The sequence below is a fragment of the Pistacia vera genome, unplaced genomic scaffold (assembly GCF_008641045.1).
Source record: "Pistacia vera cultivar Batoury unplaced genomic scaffold, PisVer_v2 Contig344, whole genome shotgun sequence".
NCBI classification, from domain to species: domain Eukaryota; kingdom Viridiplantae; phylum Streptophyta; class Magnoliopsida; order Sapindales; family Anacardiaceae; genus Pistacia; species Pistacia vera.
The window spans coordinates 881,325-900,579 of record NW_022196162.1 but is presented as its reverse complement, the minus strand read 5'-3'; the positions used below and the strand labels follow the sequence as shown (position 1 = coordinate 900,579).

General features: G+C 35.6%; 1 pseudogene; it reads left to right on the top strand.

Moving 5' to 3' along the window:
• The first annotated feature begins 352 nt into the window (after nucleotides 1–352).
• Nucleotides 353–1,076, top strand: LOC116138805 (annotated as a pseudogene).
• The last annotated feature ends 18,179 nt before the right edge of the window (nucleotides 1,077–19,255 follow it).

Here is a 19,255-nt window from a genome sequence, read left to right as displayed (position 1 = left end):
CACGCAAGGACGAGATTCAATTTTCTTTCATAGTAAATAATAAAAATCTAATTTCAACCTAAGCACACGTGTTAAGAAATATTAATTCAACCCAAAAAAATTCAAATAGTTTGAAGTCTTCATATTATTTTTTCTTTTTGGGAATGTAGAAGTCCAGAAATTCGGAGAAATAAATTTCTAGTAAGCAGTGTTGACTAAATAATGTCTATTTTTAACTTAAGAAAGGGCAAGTTTCACATAAATAGATAGCTCTGAAATTATTCAACCCATTGTAAGCATTTTCCAAGTGAACTCTAGAGCTCTCCCTTAAATTCTCAAGTGTTGTAATTAATTTCATGAAGAAGGAAGGCAATATGGGAGAGGGAGATGCTTTGCCTGAGAAAAAAGATTATTGAGTTTCAGCAAGTATTTTGCCTACTTGACAAGGATGGAGATGGTGCAGTTTTCTATATGTGCAATTTTGATTATAATTTCTTAAATGACTGATTGGTTCATATATGGCTCCAGGTTGTATTACTATCGAAGAACTAGCGGCTGCGATCAGTTCATTAGATCAAAATCCTACAGAAGAAGAACTTCATAACATGATCAATGAAGTTGATATGAATGGTAATGGAACTATAGAGCTCGGGGAGTTCTTGAATCTCATGGCAAGAAAAATGAAGGTAACTAATCAGGTCATTACAAATACAGGAAACAAATCTTTGATCAAGAGTGTATAACTACTTGGTTATGTATAGGAGTGAAGCGGAAGAGGAATTGAGGGAAGCCTTCAAAGTATTTGACAAGGATCAAGATGGTTACAATCTCCTAATGAGGTTCAGTTCTTCAAAATCTCAACTTATAAATAGATACAGAATATATATAGTAATGTTTCTTCTTAATATGTAGTATATGCAGTTGAGGCATGTAATGATGAACCTGGGGGAGAAACTGACAGATGAAGAGGTAGACCAAATGGTTAGGGAGGCTGATCTGATGGTGATGGTCAAGTTAACTACGAGGAATTGTCAGAATTGATGTTGGGTTTTAATTTCATCAACTCCTTCCTTTATCTTTCCAACTTATGTACTTAAATTAATATAACATATGATCGATCCTACGAAGCAAAATGACTCAATCGCATGATAGGAACATGGGTTTATATTCACTGTAATTATAATAATAGAAATTCACCTAAAAACAAACAACAGATATATGTAAAGGAATATATGCTTAGTCTTTTCTCCTATGATCCTTTGTTTATATATATTTGGTTACAGAGGTTGCTTAAAAACTTGGGAGTTGTACAACAGCATATTAAACTTTTATTTTGATAGTCAAATACTATTCATTCAGGATAGAATTGATGCGGATACTGGATAAACTAAAAATCCTTAGGTTTCTCAAATACTTCATAAACATATATTGGAAATATTATATTAATGGGAAGTGGATTATCTTGAAGATTTCTGGGAATATTATATTAAATAAGTTTGGTTAGATTGAATAGATTAGTGATATATTATATTGAAATGTTTGGTTGGGAGGAAAAAATTGATGGCTATGTTATATAGATTACCCAATTACCATTCTTCATTATTATTATTGAATTATCTATTTTAACACCTTACATTTGAGATTTTGTTAGAAAACCCCAACAACAATAAAATTTTAAATTTCACAAAAACATCCCTACCCACCCAAGCCACTGCTAGAGGTGAAAAAGCAACCCGCCCGGCCCGGTGCTGTTAATGTCGGGTCGGTCTTGACCGCCCCGGTGACATTGGTGGGCCGGGTTAGGCCTGCCAATATTAAAGAATTGGCTGGCCCAACCCGGACCGCCAACCCTAACCCGCGGGTTGGCGCGGGTTAGGCCGGGTTAACCCGCTTTTTGATTTTTTTTTAATTTTGTTTAAGTTTAAATGTTTAATTAACTTTTCAAATGAATAATTAACAATTTATAAATGAATAAATGTAATTGTTTAGTTAATTGTTAATTTCTTTTCAAATATCAATAATTAAATTAAATTAATTTTTTTTTTGTTAACATTCCAAATATTAATTCAATTTTAATACATTAAATTGTAATATAGAATAATTAAATTTATTCATTTATTAAAAAATAAAATAAGAAATTACAATAATTATGCCTCTTTAAAAACCTCACCAAGAAAAACCCAATAGGACAAAAATTAGTAAGGAAAAAAGAGTGTAATAATTGAAAATTAATTTGTCAAGTTGCAATTTACAAAACAACTAATTTGGGGTTCACTAGGACCTCCCTCATCGATCATCTATATTACAAAATTGAAATGATTCTATTAAAGTATCGTCGACAACCTCGTATTGACCTTGATGGCGCAACCGTTCCCAATTTTGAAGACATGTGAGGACTTCAATCATTTGTGGTGAAGTTTAGTCCTCCTTTCATTTAAAATTCTTCCACTTGCACTAAATGTTGTTCGGATGAGACGGTTGAGACAAGGAACAGCGAAAACATCCAGGCAAGTCTTGATAATACCGGAAAAAAAAAACATTTTCTGTGCTCTCAATAGTCTAAGAGATCAATGTTGGCTCTCTGTTATGGATCTACTGGTAACATTTCAGAGGTGTGCCAAATATTGTTGAAGCTCATTCTCTGCGACTGCATGGAAGACAGTACATTAGTTGTTGTTGGTGGAGCTTCTGAAGAGGAGGTTCTGCTTTGGATTCGGGTCTTGTGCCTATTCAGTGCACCCCAAGAGTAGAAGTTCATTGTTTCTTCTGATGCAGCTTCTCTGGATGTTTCGCCTCTTTGCGGGTTCATACTTGTTTTCATACTGGAAATATATTCGAAAGTGTATTTTTACCTCTTCTATTTGATTGACATATGCTTCGGTTTGTAAATTTTCACATAAACTGTAAAACTATTTTAAACCTGCTAATTTAATTCTAGGATCAAATACACCTAAACAATAAAGAAAAGGAATGGTTTCCCAATATTAATTTTTTTTTTTCCATTGCCTTTATTGGTGCATTTAAAATTACATTTGTCTTTGTTTTTTATAAATAACCGGAATTTTTATAATTATAGTATTAACAATGGACTAGTAGGATAATACACACCAGAAAGCTGTAAAGTGGATTGGTAAAAAGTTTTAAGAAAAGAATGAAATACTTAGCTATATGCCATCATTTTCTACCAAATAATGAAGACCTATATTATTTGACAACAATAAACTAATTATATTAGCATAAGGTAAACAAGAATCAAGCTTAAATAATACTATCCATCTAACAGGCATGTCTAATGCAAAAGTTCTAGGAGACAATTTGATTTTTTACTACTAGTAATCCAAGCTAAACAATCTCTAATTCTATAGATTTTCTTTATATTATTTCCAACACTTTTCACAATTAAATAATAACATGGCATGCACAACGTTGGTGAAAAAACTTCAAATTGTTATATAAAGGATAATTACTTTGAAAATAATCTATAGCTTTACTATTAGAACTTGTATTATCTAAAGTTAAACTTATACTTTACTAACAACATCATAATCTTCTAAAACTTCAACAATTTTATTATAAATTTGTCACCACATATGATCAACATCCATTATCTAAATCCCAATAAAAATTTATTTAATTACATATTATCAAAATAATGACTCGTCACACAAATATAATCTTGTTTAACTCTACGACTCCAAATATCGGCAGTTACAGCCACACTAACATGACAAGTATGTATTTATTTTTTAATTCTAATTTCATTTTTTTAAACAATTATTAAATCATTTCTGTTGCAGTTTTAGAATAACTTTTAAATCCTGGAAAAAAATGAATTTTGAACAAATCTTTCAAAATATTTATCTTCAGCCATAATTAATGGTTGATCAATTGTAGCAATATATAAAGCTAATGTTCTCTATATAAATCAGAATTATAACGCCAATTAGTACCCATATTAGTTATTTGAGTTTGATTGCTTTCTCTATTTCCATGTTGATTAATATGTTATTAGCATGCCTTTTAAAGTACTAGTACCATTACCTGAATTAGATTTATAAATATTTCCACAATATTTGCATCTCGCTTTCTTGACTTGAACACCATTTTCTGTCTTGTAAAACTTGTCGAAATGTGCCCAAAGTGATGTGTGTCTGTCTTCGTTTCGACGGCAGTTGATTACCCGCCTCAGCTTGAGATGAAGTTGGCGAGCACGACGATTACGAGGAAGACTTCTAGAACCACCGGGAGCTGTTGGAATCGGGGGCATATTTTGAGGTGTATCAGATTCTGAGAATGGGAAAGCGGGACTATTTGAATCTCCTCCTACATTTATGTTAGTAAAATCAGCGGGACTAGGACTAGGATAGTAGTTTCTGTCATCATTGTAATTGATGGGAGAGAAATATCTATCCATTGTAGTTGAAAAAAAAAAATTGATGTAGAAGAAATAAAAATTAAAGAAAGAGAATTGGAATATGGAAATTGGAATTTGGAAAATTGGAAATATGAATTAAAAATTGTAAAAACTAATAAAAATTAAATACGAGCAAATTGATAACAAAGAGATTAAGAGAATAAATGAATAATGGAGAGATTAGAGATTAGAGAATAGAGAGAATGAGAGAATTTGAGGTGTGAGAAAAATGTGAGGTTTAGGGCCAATTTATAGGAAAAAATGGGAAAGAAAAATGATCAAAAAAACCCTTCAACGGCTATAAAAGGCTATATTTCAAGGGTAAAGGGGTAATTTGAAAAATAAAATAAATTATTTATTTTTTTTTTTCGGGGAACCTAGGGGTTGGCGGGTCTTTGCAAAAGAGACAAAACAGCAACTCGCCAGGTTGCGGGTTGCCATTGTGCAATCGGCCGCCCGGGGGTTGCTGCCGGGTTAGGGTCAACCCGGACCGCCATCTTGGCGGTCCGGGTTTAACCCGCATCTTTACGGGCGGGTTAGGGTTGACCCGCCAACCCGGCAAATGTTCCACCTCTAGCCACTGCCGGCCATCGACAGTTACGGAACAGCGCATGATAAGTCAAATTTGGCTAACCGTTAGCCATTAACGGTTAGATCACCCACGACTGGCTAGATCCAGCCGGTCGTGCATCGTTCTAGCGATATCCAATAAGGCCGTGGTGGTGGCCGGTGTCAGGCGCGAGCGGTGGTGGCCGGTATCAGGCGCGAGCAGTGGTGGCCGGCGACAGGTGCGAGTGGTGGTGGCCAAATCTGACATTCTTGTAAATGTTTTCAATATGAGGGCATTCTTGTCCAAAATTTTTATGTATAAGGATAAAATAGTCTATAAATATTCTTATAAATTATTTTCAAAACAAAGGCATTTGTCCAAAAGTTTTAATAGTTAAGGGTAAAACTGTAACAAAGATAAGATTACCAAGTAATCTCAGAATATCTAGAAAATGGTGGTGTTCAGTTACTACATATAAACAACAATGATACTATTAGTTTTGGAAGATTACTGAAATTTTATATTACTGTATATAGTAATGTAAGTAATATAAAATGAATTATGGAAAATCTCACATAACTGCCAACCAAACACACCCATGAGAGTTAACGACTTCCCACCCAAATAGTGGCTTAATGACACTTTCCCGCATGGGCTTTTAAAATACCACTTTACTACCCAATAATTCCGAGAGGAACAAGGAGCAAACTCTGTCCAAGCTGTTGGAGTTTTAAAGAGGGGAGCCGATGAATCTTTTGGTGGGGGAAGGTTGGATTTTGATGGTTGGGATTGATCAGAATTGACTTGGGAGGGATGGCTTCGCAAACCCTAATCATTTGATTGCTGGCGATTGGCAGGGTCGACAAGAGTAGGGTTTGAGGGGTTTTGGTGAGTGATAATAGGGGAAGAGAATGATGGTGGAGTGGGGTCGTAAATGTCAGAATCAGAAATGAAATTTAAACTTGGGTAGTAAAGTGGTATTTTAAAAGTCCGTGGGTAAAAAATGTCATTAAACCATTATTGGGTGGGAAAAAGTCGTTTACTCCACCCATAATAGTCAAAAACTTAATTTCTCCCCTGAAGGCTACAAATTTTTTATTTTTTTAATTTTTTTTATACAAGAATTAACCTTAATTAGTTAGGAAAACAATAAAACAATAATTAAGACAAATCTATTCTAATATGGAGAACATCTAAAACAAGAAATCTAATAATATGGAGAACATCTAAAACAAGAAATAATTTAATATGGACTAATAAAATAAGAAATAGGATTAGGAAAGCCTAAATATAAGGAATAATATAAATTTTTCCTATAGAATTTTAATAATATATTCTCTGCATCATTCTCCCCTACTAATAGGAAATTTGCATTGAATTTCTGGCACGAACATCTTCATCTTCAACTTGCACTAATCAAAACTCTTCTAGATTTATATCCAAGTAATATGCTCGAATGATTATAAATTTCCCAATCTGTGTAATAACATCATCTCCAATCAGTTCAATTGTTAGAAAAAAATCATGAAGCAAAATCTTCTTCCACTTTATCTTGTTGGATTGATCATGCACGTTTTCATAAAAATTGATGACAAAATAATTCTTTCAAAATCATCCATGTGTACTTCAAAGCAATCTTCTTCTCCATGCATTAATTCTTCTTAAGGACACCATCATCAAATTGTGGCGGTTCATCATGATCATTAAAATAAACATTGAAGTGATCATCATCACTAACCTCAATTCATCATCAATAATTTTCAAAATCCTTTTCTCTGTCGGGATCTCATTGCGCAAGCTGCTGTTGGAGATCTTGAACTTGCTTCCTGAGATTGTCGATCTCTACATCTCGTTGGTCAAGTCGATGATCAACAACGTCTTCCATAGGGCCATTCCAAGATCCCTGTCGCAAGCTCGTTGACCTTGACCATGATAAGTTCAGCCATTGATAACAAACCTAAAGCTCTAATACAAATGATGCCGAAACAATAAAAGAGATGACTGAAAATATAGAAAACAAGTGATACGATAACCACCATTAATTGTATAAAGATTCAGATACTGAGTGTTTGAAAAACCTCCTCCATCGGGATCTCAAATAAAGACAACAAGTAAATAAAAAACACCCACTAAATTGTATCAAGATTTGGATATTGGATAAATTGAAAACCCTCAAGTTTTTCAATACTTCATTAACACATAATAGTAAAAACTTAACTTCTCCCTTAAAGGTACAAAGACCTTTATTTATACTAGAATTAACATTAACTAAACTAATTAGGAAAGCAATAAATCTAATAATTAAGACAAATCTTATTCTATTATTGAGAACATCTAAAACAAGAAATCTAATTAACTAGGACTAATAAAAAGAAATTAGGAATAGGAAAACCTAAATATAAAGAAATAATATAATTTTTTTCCTATAGAATTTAATAACATATTCTTTGCATTAGAATTACAAAATGAGTTTCCAAGTTGGTTTGTTAGTAATTTAGCTAAGTAATGATAGATGTGTTAATTATTAAGTGGTTGAATTTAAGTAAGTATCCCTTATCCCATTGATTTTTGAAATAAAGGGTTAAAACTTTTTTAGTTATATGTATATAAGAGAGCATAAGCTAAGCCTCTAGTAGGTAGTTGTATATAGAGAGTCTGTTATGTGTGAACTTAATTCATCTCTAATTGTCATCAACTTAGTTAACATATTTGCAAAAACATTGACAATCACAATCTTATATATATTATATAATATATATATATATATATATATATATATATATATAAGACATCAGTCATCAATTAAAATCAAACAACAATCAAAGCCTAGAAGGTGTGAGTTGTCATCAACTTAATCCAAGTAGCCACACTTGTTCTTGGATTAGGATTAAAGAGAACTCCCCATGGTAAGCAGACAACTTGCTAAGTAATCATACATTAGAATCAACTAATAAAATGAGCAATGTTCTTATCAAGAGGAGGCTAGACATACAATCAAGCTTAAGCCAATATCTCTGTAAATAAAGAATTACTCCATCTTTGTACGCCTCATAGGCAATGTTAGAAAAATTGTCAGAGAATAATAAATAACAATGGACGTAGAACTTATAGCATTCGAACCACTCTAAAAATTTGTCTTTGCCAATATTTTATTTACGTTTCTGCAAGCATATACATCATTATACCAAAACACTCCCTAATCATCTCATGTGTAAATCATAGTAGTTTGCATGTGTGTATTTTTTTGGTATCAAAATCAAGCATCAACATATAGAGGTAATCAAATGTCCATGTAGTTCTATGTGTATGATATACTTCTTTTTGTTAAATGGATTTTTTTTTTTTCTTCTTGCTAATAAATTGCAATTGGACTATTAATACATGTTAGTGTGCTCTTGTACAACTCCCAAATTTTTAAGCTACCTTTTAATTAGATTGTCTCTTGAAAAAATATCATGTATATACTTTATCTTTGTAGTATGTAAAAAAATATAAAGAGTGGAAGTAAACCATTGATCCTGTTGAAATAAGAGAGTTTTGAGGAATCATATGTTGTATATTGTGTCAAAACTAGGGGTGTGCAAATCCGGATATCCGATCGAATAGGGCTTTTCCTGATTTGATCCGAATTTTCGGATCAGGCTATATCCTGATCCGAATCGATCCGAATTATGTGGATATCCGGTTTTACGGATATCCGATATCAGGATCAGATAATCGGATATCCGAAATTTATCCAAATTTTAAAATTTTCTTATTAAAATCAAATAATTCTAGAAATAAAATTGAATTATAATTCCCTTACATGATAAAGTATCTAAAAAAAAACATGAAGCACAAAACATTAACTTATGTTGTCCAAAAACTGTCATAGCCTAAATGACTATGCTATCTTCAATTCTTCATTGCCAATTCCTACTCGCCTCACACGTGGTTTCTTGTTACCAGATGGACCATTGTATCTGCACTCTCTGGTTGACAATGACTGTGATTTTGAGCCACTAACACCAGCAGATTTGGACCAACATGCCATCAAACCGCCGCAGGAAGAACATGAAATTGTTGGGCGTAAGGTCCATCTGATGTGTCAAATTATTAAAAAAACTAGCTGAATTGACCAATTGCCAATTGCTATGCTTATCTTCATATCAGATGGCTTTGTTCCCTTAACTACTCGTCATCATCCTCCTGTACAAAACAAAACAAAACAAATAAACCATTTCAATAAACAAATTTTAAGATTAACAACAAAATCATATACTGAAAATGAAAATATGCTCAATAAACCGATTAAAGCAACATGCATTTGGAATGCTCCCTAACTTTGATTCAATATATACTAAACTTGATCACACCAACAAGCAAGCAATACCATGACTCCAACCAGAAATACTCTATACTAAAACAATTAGAAAAAGCATTATTTAACTTTATATCCATCCAGAGTAATATGTCATTGAACATCACTTGAAGCAAGTGCTAGAAAGATCAGCCCAACATGCTTAGAGAATAGCAACATGAGGCTACATATCAAAATGCTCCCTAACTTGACTTCCAATCATATGGATGAAGTAATTTCCGTGTCTGGTGTCAAGATTTAATTCACTTTCTTTAAGCTCCATACACCTATCTCTAAAATATATAGATATTTTTTTTTTTAAAATCCACTAAAAATTTAAACCAAACCCCTCTAAACAAATCATGACGTGACAAAATTCAGCAACTCTAAATTCTAAAGAAATTAACTTACGATCGATTTGGGCTTCAATCGTCAGAGAGACTGAGATCTGATAGAGTTGAGCGAGAGAGACTGGCCCGTGTGCGTGTTCGAGCAAGAGAGACCGAGAGAGTTGAGAGCGAGAGAGAGACTGAGATCGATTGAGGAGTTTGAGTGGCTGACTGACTACGTGTCTGTCTGTATATGTGTGTGTTAGAGCGAAAAGAACCGAGAGAGTTGAGCGAGAAAGAGTGATCAGAGACTGAGCTGAGATATGGTCTGAGAGTTTGAGTGACTGTGTGAGATGTGAGGTCTGTGCGTGACTGCGTGTTCCAGCGAGAGAGACCGAGAGTGAGAGAGATAGAGAGTGTGTGAGGTCTTGCTGTGCGTGACTGCGTGTTACCGTGTTCCAGCGAGAGAGAATGAGAGAGTGAGAGAGACAAAGAGTGTTTGAGGTTGTGCTGGTAGAGTAGATGCCCTAGAGCCAATCAATTATTGTAGAATTGACTCTTTGTAATAATGTTCATTAATCAATAATAAAAGGCATTTTATTCTATATCGCGTAAATCATTATTATTGCAATATGTATTGATATATGTCCTTAGAATGGTAGAACCGTGACGAGGGTATCAAGTGTTTCAAATCTTGATAGTGAGAACCCTATGAGCACATATGGTGGCCATTCTAGAAACGTCCGTAGCCCCAGTATTATTCTGAAGTAAGGGCACAGATAATACGGTAAGGCTATCATAGTGTTGAACAACCCTGTCGAAAGGCAGTGACTGATCTCACTTGTCAAGGTTGTTTGGTGACAACCTGGTGCAACACATGGGTGCTTGCTGTAGGCGATTACACCGCAGCAAGTTCACTGGATTGACCCACTAGAGGATTCTATATGGATGGTAACCCCAGTTTCTATGGAACGAATCCTCTAATGAATGGTGGTGCATGTGATCCTTAGACTTGAGATCACCGAAGCGCCTTGTGCACCGATTAATGTGGTTTGACACTAGCCTAACGCAGTTCTTTTCAGAGTTGTCAATACGGTGGTGATTGGCTGCATCAAGGAGTGTATAAAGACTATGATGGATTGACAGAGGATTCATTACTCCCGGGTATGGGAGAAAGTTATCTCATGACACAATTCAGTACATGGCAATGACACTAAAACTGTGGCCACAATGGGATTGAGTTGTTGCTCTATCCAGTTTATAATAACGGGTCATTGGTCTAGAAACTGAATAAATAATATCGAGAGTAACCGAAGGTTGACACTATTTCTATGCCTTCGTCTTATCGAGATAACGTATGATGAAAGAATCGAATTGCACAGTAACCATATCGTTGACAGGTAGCTACTTTGCTGAATCCGAATCTATCGGGTGGCCATGATGCCTTGCTAGGGGCCAACCTTGGTCTGTGTATTAGTGAGATGATTAATTGATGTTAATCGCGATACTATACACTGCTGATATGATGAGGAGCCTATGGGTCACACACATAGAAGACAATTTAAGATCCAAAAAGAAAGAAGGGCGTTTTCGTCTTTTAAGGTGAAAGGGTATTTTGGTAATTTCATAGTGCAATTAAATTTGCTGAGATCGTAGCCTTTATTTAATTTATTAGAAAAATTAAATAAGTGAAATTACGTTTAAATGTGTGTTCGCACATATTTAAATATATTATAATTAAAGATAAATGTTAATATATATTTAAATATATATTAATTGATTTTAATTGAGATAATGATGGAAAATAAAATAAATCAAATTGGGAGTGTTTGGCAACATGGGGCGTTTGGGTTGAAGCCCAAGCCTATTCCGTATGGGATTAGGGCAAATTGTTTTTACTATAAAAAGAAAAGTGTGTTAATTAAATGTGACACAGCCCCTTTTGAGAAAAACACTCCCACGGCAGTAACAATTTTAGCCTAAAATCAATTCAATTGATTTTGTTTTTCTTCTTAATCTTGAAGCCAAAGAGGATCTAGCAAATACCTCTTCGGTTCCTTTTGAGATTGTCTTCGTGTGGACTACACAGGTTCGATCCTACACTTGGATCGGTAGCAAAACATTCGTCAACAAATTTGGAGGAGCCTCCAACGTGCGTTTGTTTCTCTTAACTCATGTTTAATATTTATGCAGATTATTATTATGATAAAATTGTAAAATTATACCCTTGATCTTGGCTCATGTAAACGATCCCTGAGTTATATTATTTTTGTTTCCGCTGCGTATACGAGACCGTTTACTAACATGTGCGACTGTACGTGACTGTATGTTCCAGGCTTCCAGCGAGAGAGACTAAGAGTGAGAGAGACAGAGAGTTGAGTAATTGAGTTAATTGTGTTAGACTTAGGGTTATTGTAAAACTCAAAACAACGTAGTTTAGTAAAATCTGGATATCTGATTTTTTAACATTCCCGATCCGATATCCGATCCGAATATTCAGATTTTTTTAAATAACGATCCGTATCCGATCCGAATTTTCGGATATCCGATTTTTTTGGATTGGAGCGGATCGGATCAGGATCGGATATCGGATATCGGATTTTTTTGCACAGCCCTAGTCAAAACTATACAAAGGAGGCCTCTATATATAGTGGAGAAGGTCAAAGTTAATAGGAAATACATTATATGGAAAGATTCTAACCTAGCATAATTACAGGAAATTATAGCTTAATTACAGGAATAATCATATATTCTAGGGATATTATAAGATACTAATATATATACTAACATCCCCCCTCAAACTCTTGGTGGCGAAGTCAACTGGAGTTTGGAAACAAGATCACCAAGTCGACCAGGTGGATGGGATTTCGTAAAAATATCAACAAGATTTTCTTCAGAAGAAACTGTATGTAACTGGAGGACACCCTGCTGAAGATGATGGCGGATGAAGTGACAATCAATCTCAATATGTTTAGTACGTTCATGAAACACATCATTATGCGCAATCTGGATGGCACTACGATTATCACAGTGAAGAGGAAAACTTATTGATTGACGAACACCCATATCTTTCTGAAGCCAGCGTAACCACAAAAGTTTAGATGTCGTATCAGCAAGAGTGCGATACTCAGCCTCAGTGCTAGAACGGGCAACAATAGATTGTTTCTTACTATGCCATGAAATCAAAGAAGTACCAAGTAAGAAACAATAAACAGTGGTGGAACGATGATCAGTAGGATCACCAGCCCAATCTGCATCAGAATAAGCCTGTAGCTCCAGAGAGGAGTGGGATGAGAAGTGCAGACCATGAAACATAGTACCCTTGATGTAGCGTAGAATTCGAAGAACCGCAGCAAACTAGGTAGATCGAGGTGCACTCATAAACTGATTGACCAGATGAACAACATATGAAATGTCAGGCTTGGTGATAGTAAGATAAATGAGACTGCCAACTAACTGTCGATAAAGAGTTGCATCTGCAAGTGGAGAACCGTTAGTGGCCAGAAGCTTAGTATTATACTTAAGTGGGCTAGTGGCTATCTTGCTGTCTATCAACCCAGCTTTGGAAAGTAAATCAGAGGCATATTTTACTTGAGTGAGATAATATCCATCCTGATTTAAAGTAACTTCAAGGCCAAGGAAGTAGTTAAGATGTCCCAAATCCTTCATCTCAAAATTCTGACTAAGAAAAGTTTGAAGATCTTGAATACCAGCAATATCATCACCAGTAATAATCATATCGTCTATATAGGGAAGAAGAAGGATAGTACCTGCCTCAGTAGTGCGAAGAAAGAGTGCAGAATCATATGGGCTAGAAAGAAAGCCTTGTTGAGAAACCACTGATTGAAATTTCTCAAACCAAGCTCGAAGAGCTTGTTTGAGCCCATAAAGTGCGTGACGAAGATGACAAACTTTATATTGAGGATGCTCATAGCCAGGTGGAGGCTGCATATAAACTTCTTAAGTAAGATCATTGTTAAGGAAGGCATTTTTAACATCCATTTGAAAAAGTTCCCAACGCTGGATAGCAGCAACTGCAAGTAAAGATCTGATAGATGTAAGTCTAGCAACAAGAGCAAAAGTCTTCTCATAGTCAATCCCATACTCCTGGGTGAACCCCTTAGCAACAAGTCGAGCCTTGTAGCGTTCAACTGATCCATCAGCTCGAGTCTTGATTTTATAAATCCACTTGCATCCCACTACAGCTTTATCATGAGGCAAGTCCACCAGATCCCAAGTATGTGTTTTGACAAGAGCATTCAATTCATCAGACATAGCTTGCTACCAAAGAGGTCAGTACGAGCCTCACGATAATTGTGAGCCAAATAGGGTCAGTACGAGCCTCACGATAATTGTGAGGTTCGTGGAGGGTGGCAAGGATAGAGAAACAGTGATAATCATGAAGTTGAGTAGGAGGAACACTTACCTGATTGGAACGACGAGGTTCATCAAATGCATCAACTGGATTGGGTGCAGTAGTGGAAGAACTGTCTGCGGAGCTCGGAATCTCTACAGAAGAGTCAGAAAATAGAGCAATAGAGGGATCAGTGAATATGATTCAGTGGTTAGAGGAGGAAGGGGAGAACATGGATATGCTAGTAAATGGTTTGTGTTCCCAAAACTTCACATGATGAGAGACTCGAAGACGTTTGGAGATAGGATCATAACAACGATAACCTTTTTGAGTTAAGCCATAACCAAGAAAATAGCATAACCGAGAATGGGGTTCCAGTTTGGTCCGTTCATAAAGAGGAAGAGTAACAAAATAGGCACAACCAAAGACACGAAGTAAGGAATAGTTAGGAACCATACCATAGAGAAGCTCATAAGGAGATTTGTTGTGGACTATAGGTGAGGGTACTTGATTGATTGTGTACACAACAGTAAGAGCAGCTTCACCCCAAAACTTTTCTGGTAAAGAAGCAGAAAGTAAAAGAGCTCTTACAGTATCAAGGATATGATGATGTTTTTGTTCAGCACGACCATTTTGTTGAGAGGTATAGGGACAAGAATGATGTGACACTGTGCCTTGTTGATTCAGGAACTCAAGGAGAGTTTTGTCATTGTATTCCATGGCATTATCTAAACAAAAAACTTTAATGGTACAAGAAAATTGAGTTTGTACCATTTTGTGAAAAGTTTGGTAAACATGAACAAGCTCAAATCGATGCTGTAACAAGTATAGCCATGTATAACGAGAATAGTCATCAACAAAGATAACAAAATAACGAGATCCCCCCTTAGTAGGAGTGGGTGCAAGACCCCAAATATTAGAGTGAATCAAATCAAAATGTGCAGTCGAAAAAGAGTCATTTATATCAAAAGATAAATGAGTTTGTTTGCCAAGTTGATAGGAAACACAATCAAAAGACTCAACCTATATAACCTAGGTGACCTTGGGAGGCCAAAAGACGAACACGAGGTATAGAGGTATGACCCAACCGAGAATGCCATAATTGGGAAGAGATGATAAGAGCAACAATGGAGTGAGACAGATGGGATGGAAGCTGCAAAGAAGTGAGCTCGAACAGACATCCAATCTTACAGCTTATCCCAATGAGTTGACCCTTTTGTGGATCCTGCACATCAACACCAGCATTAGAAAAGGTAAGATGAAGACCTAATTCACAAAGTTGACCAACTGAAAGGAGATTTAAGGATAACTTGGGAACAAGATAGGTGTTGTCAATAAATAAGGTAGGGGAGGAAATAGACCCAATTTGACTAACAGATAAATGAGAACCATCAACAGCATATATGATAGGATTGGGTGACAGAGTAGATTTTTGTGAAAAAATGGTGGAATCAGAGGTCATGTGATTACAACATGCAGAATAAAAAAACCAAAGAGATGTCCCTGAGGTGATAGACCGGGATAAAACCTGATGAATTAATGCCTCAATGTCAGTAGCAATGAGAATAGTGGACACTGAAGAAGGCTCAGCAGCAGACTCAAGAGTAGAAGGAGTAGTTGGAGCCACGGCAGCAACTTGCAACAAGGGGGCCCGAGACTAATTTTTGTTCTTCAATTTTTGACATTCTGTAACAGAGTGACCTGAATGTTTGCAGTATTTGTAGAAGACAGTCTTTGAGGACTAAGAAGGGAAACAACCCGAGGTTGGAGAAGATCCAAAGGTGGTCTGAGGGATGGCGGCAACAACTGAATCTGGAGTTTGTATCTTCTTAGTTGAATGACGATTTTCTTCAGAAATAAGTTCAGCAACTGCAATCTCAACAGTGGGAAAAGGTGTGTGATGCAAAAGAGAGGCCCGAGTAGATTCAAAATCCCCACGAAGTGCCATCATAAAATGCATAAACTTACGACGATCATGGTAGGTTGCAAACAACGCAATGTCATCAGAACATTTGAGGTGAGGATCTACAGTAGGCAACTGTTCCCAAAGATTATAAACTTGAGAATAGAAATCAGCAATGGACTGACCTGATTCTTGACGCATCTGATAAAGCTTAGTCTCAAGCTGGAACTGCAACGAAGCATCATGAGTGCAGTTGTATTGTTTAGCAAGAAAATCCTAAGTAGCTTGAGCATTACCAAGCTTGGGAAGCAGGTTATGGATGGATGGAACAGAAGTATTGATAAACCAAGACAATATTTTATAATGAATACTATGCCAATCTTCAAGCCAACATGCAAACTTATCAAGACTCTCACCATCTTGTTGCTTGGGGGCAAGAATATCACCAGAAATATAATGCCACAATTTTCGTCCTCTAAGAAATACTTCTATATTTTGAGCCCACATATTATAATTTGAGCCATCTAAAATGTTATCAATAGGACGAACAATGGCATCAAGGTTGGGAGAGGTGTAAGACATACTTTTTTTTTTTTTTGGGTCAACGATTCAATGGTCAACAAGTCAATGGGTGGACCTGGGCTGGACTTTGAACTGAATGGGCTAATTTATAGAAGAAAGAAAAATGGGCTGGGAAGGCTTACTTGGATTGGGCTTGAAGTTGGCTGTAACAGGTTTGAAATTTTTGCTGGAGATATGTGGTGCGTGTTCAGACATGCAGAATATTCAGGAGGGGCGTGCGGAAGCGTATCGGGAAAATCTTGACATAGAAACACCGATAAAATTCTTAAGACGTCGTTTATGATCAGATTTGATAAAAAAAGGGAGCAAAAATCGGATGTAAAACCACGAAAATCTCACTGTCAGTGTAGGGAAAGCCAAGGTTGGTGCGAAAGGAAACATCAATGAAACGGCTTGCATGGATAGGAAGATCAGAGTAGTGGCTCTGATACCATGTTGAAATGAAGAGAGTTTTGAGGAATCATATGATTGTATATTTATGTGTGTCAAAACAAATGTTTTAAAACCCAACCCAAGGTGAAACCCAGCAAAGTTTTCGGGTCCCGGGTTGACCGGTTTAACAGGTTTGATCGTTGGTCAAACCGGTTGACAAAAAATTTTAAAATTCAGCAAATACACCCCTAAAAATTACATATAAGTTCCTATATGTTTGAACTTTATCAAACACACCCCAAATGTAAATCGACCGACGACTGATTGGTGGCAGCGACACCCCAGATGCAACCCAATCGTCCCTTGAGCCCATTTCCATTAAAATCTACCTAAGATCTGGCCGAAATAGGTTCGATTTTGGCCAGATCTCACCGACGCCGGCGTGGGCATTCCAGGCCAGATCTCATCCATGCCGGCATCGACAACCCTCCCCATCACCCAGGAATCACTCCCCTCCTCCTCTCGATCAAAACCCACCTCACCCCACCTCCGTTAGCCTCACCAATCGCCGGCAAAATCCAATTTTTGCCGTTGCCAGATTTGTTCGATTTCCGGTTGATTTACTCACCGAAAATCAACGATGTCACCACCATTACATTCATCGGCGCTTTATCTTCAAAAGCCCCAAGGTTCCGGCAATCAATTGTTCGCCGATCGTCCTCCCAAATCCTAGGGTTTTGGGTGAATAGGAAAAGTATAAACCCAGCCCGCTGAAGGTTCTGGGTCTCAATTGAACTGGTTCAACCGGCCGAGTCGGGCCGGGTTTTAAAACAATGGTCAAAACTATACAAAGGAGACCTCTATATATAGTAGAAAATGCCAAAGTTAGTAAGGAAATACACTATATGGAAAGATTCTAACCTAGCATAATTATAGGAAATTATAGCTTAATTACAGGAATAATCATATATTATAGGGATATTATAAGATAATAATATATATACTAACAATATTCTAGGATATTATAAGATACTAATATATATACTAATAGATCCATTAATTAGTAACAATAAACCATAACTAATAGTGTCATTGGTCGACATTAAAGACAAAATCTTATCATCGGTTAACATTAAATAAAAATCTTACACTTTTGATATGAAAAAAATTGATTAAAATTTTGTTTTATTAACATTTACCGTCAGTACTGAATTGTTAATAAATGTTAGTAAACGCAATAAGTCATAGGAGGAACCGACTATGCAATGGCAAAAGTTTTTTTCACTTTCGAATACTAGACAACTATTACATGTTTACAATGAATAAACAACATGTTCAAAAAATAACATAAGGGGTCGAAATAAACTAGAGAATTATATATTTTTTAATGACGGAAATAAACTAGTGTCTTTAACGATTGAGTCTACTGATTATTGTTCAATTACATATATGTTTTTTTCATGGGTAATTTCTAAGGGGTGACTACTTAGTTCACTATAGTTACCCCTTAGAAATTACCCATGACAAAAACATATATGTAATTGAACAATAATCAGTAGACTCAATCGTTAAAGACACAAGTTTATTTCCGTCATTAAAAAATATATAATTCTCTAGTTTATTTCGAAGAAAATACAACTTCAGAGGTGTCTCGGCTGTTATCAGAATGAAATGGCAATAATCACTTAATCGGTATACACATAAAGAAGATTAATATGAGTGACTAGATGAAAAATGGGCTAAATAAAACCAATAATTCATTAATAAAGTGTTTGCAAATTTAGTAGGATAGTTTATCATCTTGGGGCATATGAGAAGTCCATCTAAAGACCCAAGATGAGAAGTTTGAAATAATTCCCAGCTTCTTCCAATATGCCAATTAGCTACTGTATCATACTTATATTATAATATATATTGATCAGTTAAAGGGTGTCATTTTAGTCGTTAGTGTGAAGCTCACAAAAGGAATCAGAAACATGCAAGTCATAAGGCTTTTATATAAGAAATTGGGCAGCAGCTTCTGAAGAGAACAGAAGGCATCTAGATGGAGTAAGTAAGGCATACAAGATCCATGAACAAGATATATAGAATATTCATACTTTTGAAATCAATGATAAAATAAAATTCTCCAGCAACAAACGCAAAGAATTTGATTCTGCTTTCTTTATTAACATCAATTTTATTGAACAATCTAATGCTAATAATATAAATTTGCAAGTTCGTTCTCTTTCTGTAGAAGTTAATTACTAAAATATTTTCAACGTCAAAAAAGAAACTTATGCAAAAGAGTGTCTCGAATAAAAGTTTTTCCACAATACTTGAGCTTAAGTTTGAACAAAAATATTCCAAGCCAAAATGGTGAAGTAATTTCCTAATTGTATTCTCCAATTATGGAAATCCCACTTCTTTTTACAAACTTAACTAATGTCAGGT